The 3100-nt window shown below is 56.4% G+C and overlaps 1 pseudogene; it reads left to right on the forward strand.

The window, feature by feature from the left end:
- The first annotated feature begins 931 nt into the window (after positions 1–931).
- Positions 932–2301, forward strand: LOC145355557 (ATP-sensitive inward rectifier potassium channel 8 pseudogene; annotated as a pseudogene).
- The last annotated feature ends 799 nt before the right edge of the window (positions 2302–3100 follow it).

A 3100-nucleotide genomic window follows, 5' to 3' on the forward strand; every position in this document is an offset into this window, starting at 1 on the left:
TTGAGATACCCGGAGTTTAACAAGGGTAGGGTTATAACGAAGGAGCTTACTCCCGACAGGAGTCTAATCGGGAATAGAGAATTGCAGTGAGTAATGCCAAAGCTCAAGCAGAGAGGGATAGCTCTTTCGAGTAACTAAATAAGGAAACAGAGTAGGGACAAAAGGATAGCCCTTTTAAGGAGGTGAGAATAGGACGGACGGGCTTCATGCAGAGAGAAGTTTCCTAGGCTGGACCTGTACATCTGGACCCAAGTGCCAGGCTTGGACTACAGCTGGACAGCTGGATAGTGAGGGCAAAGCTGCCAGGCTCAGCCTATAGTTGAACATCTGGACAAAGGCTTGAGGTTGGACTGCAACTGGACGTCAGGACAGAGGTGCCAGGCTTGGACTGCAACTGGACATCTGGGCAGAGGTGCCAGGCTTGGACTGCAACTGGACATCTGGGCAGAGGTGCCAGGCTTGGACTGCAGCTGGACATCTGGGCAGAGGTGCCAGGCTTGGACTGCAACTGGACATCTGGACAGAGGTGCCAGGCTTGGACTGCAGCTGGACATCTGAGCAGAGGTGTCAGGCTTGGGCTGCAGCTGGACATCTGGGCAGAGGTGCCAGGCTTGGGCTGCAGCTGGACATCTGGGCAGAGGTGCCAGGCTTGGACTGTAGCTGGACATCTGGGCAGAGGTGCCAGGCTTGGACTGTAGCTGGACATCTGGGCAGAGGTGCCAGGCTCACACCGGGACATCTGGATAAGGACACAGGTTCGGAGCTCAGCTGGACGTCAGCACACAGGAGTGCCAAATTTTGACCGCAGCTGGGCAGAGGCGCCACGCTCCCCTTACACCTGGGCATCAAGACAGAAGGGGCAGCAATGCCAGTCTCCCATTAACCTGGGCAGCAACAGCAGGGGGAGGGAGTGACCGGCTCCCACTGAACCCACAGAAGTGCCATCTCCGATTTCACCCTGTGCACCAGCCCGGGGAGAGAAGCTTCCTAGAGAGTGTGTGCCGCCCACACCCGCTCCCCAGGGCCCTGGCAGCGCCAGGACTATGTTGCCAGCATGCTGGCCAGGAAGAGCATCATCCCAGAGGAGTATGTGCTGGCTCGGATCGCCGCTGAGAACGTGCGGCAGCCCCGTTACACGGTGCGCCCTCGCCAAGCCCGCTTCATCGCCAAGAACGGCTCCTGCAACGCGGCTCACAAGAACATCCGAGAGCAGGGCCGCTTCCTGCAGGACGTCTTCACCACGCTGGTGGACCTCAAGTGGCGCTACACCCTCTTCATCTTCACCATGTCCTTCCTGTGCAGCTGGCTGCTCTTCGCCATGATGTGGTGGCTCCTGGCCTTCGCCCACGGCGACCTGGAGCAGCAGCCGAGGCTGGGCTCCCAGCCGTGCGTGACCAAGGTGCGCTCCTTCACCTCGGCCTTCCTCTTCGCCATCGAGGTGCAGGTCACCATCGGCTTCGGGGGCCGGATGATCACCGAGGAGTGCGCCACGGCCATCACCGGCCTGATCGTGCAGAACATCTCGGGGCTGATCATCAACGCCGTCATGCTGGGCTGCATCTTCATGAAGACCGCCCAGGCCCACCGCCGCGCCGAGACCCTCATCTTCAGCCGCCACGCCGTCATCTGCCTGAGGAACGGCAAACTCTGCCTGATGTTCCGGGTGGGCGACCTGAGGAAGAGCATGATCATCAGCGCCTCGGTCAGGATGCAGGTGGTGAAGAGGAGCAGCACGGCCGAGGGGGAGGTCATCCCCATCCACCAGATCGACATCCAGGTGGACAACCCCATCGACACCAACAGCATCTTCCTGGTGGCCCCCCTCACCGTCAGCCACGTCCTGGACAGGCGCAGCCCCCTCTACGAGATGTCGGCCAGCGACCTGCAGAGCCAGAAGCTGGAGGTCATCGTCATCCTGGAGGGGGTGGTGGAGACCACGGGCATCACCACCCAGGCCCGCACCTCCTACATCTCCGAGGAGATCCTCTGGGGTTACCGCTTCGAGCCCCTGGTCACCGAGGAGGACGGCATCTACTCGGTCGACTACTCCAAGTTCAGCAACCGCATCAAAGTGGCCACCCCCCGCTGCTCGGCCCGGGAGCTGGACGAGAAGCCCTCCATCCTGATCCAGACCCTGCAGAAGAGCGAGCTTTCCCACCAGAACTCCCTGAGGAAGCGCAGCTCCATGAGGCGCAACAACTCCATGAGGAGGAGCACCTCCTCCTTGGTCATCCCCAAGGTCCAGTTCTTCACCTCCGATGCCACAGATGAATTCTAACATCCACCTAGAGTGAAACCCAATCTTTCTTCTTCGGAGCCAACCTTCAGTCTTTGGGAATCAGTACACTTTCAGATCAGGGGACAGCACGAGGGCACAGTGGTTGGCACTGGTGCCTCACAACCCCAGGGACCCGGGTTCAATTCCGGCCTTGTGTGACAGTCTATGCAGAGTTTGCACATACTCCCCGTGTCTGCGTGGGTTTCCTTTTGGATGCTCCAGTTTACTTCTACACTCCAAAGATGTGCCGGTTAGTTGTATTGGCCATGCTACATTGCCCCTTAGTGTTATCCAATGATCAGGGTAAATGTATGGGGTTATGGGGATAGGGCCTGGGAGGGGGGATTGTTGTCAGTACAGGCTCAATGGGCCAATTGGCCTCCTTCTATACTGTAAGATTCTGTGATTCAACTGACCAGTGAGGACTATATGGGAATTCTCTGACCAAATGTTAACTCAGTTATTATTTGTCCCTGTCTTTGAGTCCTCGTTATATCCAGCAGATTGAGAATATATTCAGCAATCTAAAGTTTACTCCTCTTTTGGAGGTTATGATCAGCGATTAACAAAATCTTGCGTCTGTTTGCAATGTCCCATGCGACTGGCTGTCAGTTCCCTTGGATTCATTGGCTCTCATGTCTGTTACTGACCAGAGTGTTGACCAATGAAGTTCAAGATGTGAATGAGGTCTACAGCTCATCAGTTAACTTAAATTGGCAAGTGGCCACCCTGCTGTCAGTTCGCTATGTACACATTCTAGTTTTAAACTTTTTTCATCGCTGTCATTATACCTTATTCTGTACTTATTGGGCTTCGCAGGGA

The sequence above is a fragment of the Carcharhinus amblyrhynchos genome, chromosome 19 (assembly GCF_965287045.1).
Source record: "Carcharhinus amblyrhynchos chromosome 19, sCarAmb.v2.hapA, whole genome shotgun sequence".
NCBI lineage: Eukaryota > Metazoa > Chordata > Chondrichthyes > Carcharhiniformes > Carcharhinidae > Carcharhinus > Carcharhinus amblyrhynchos.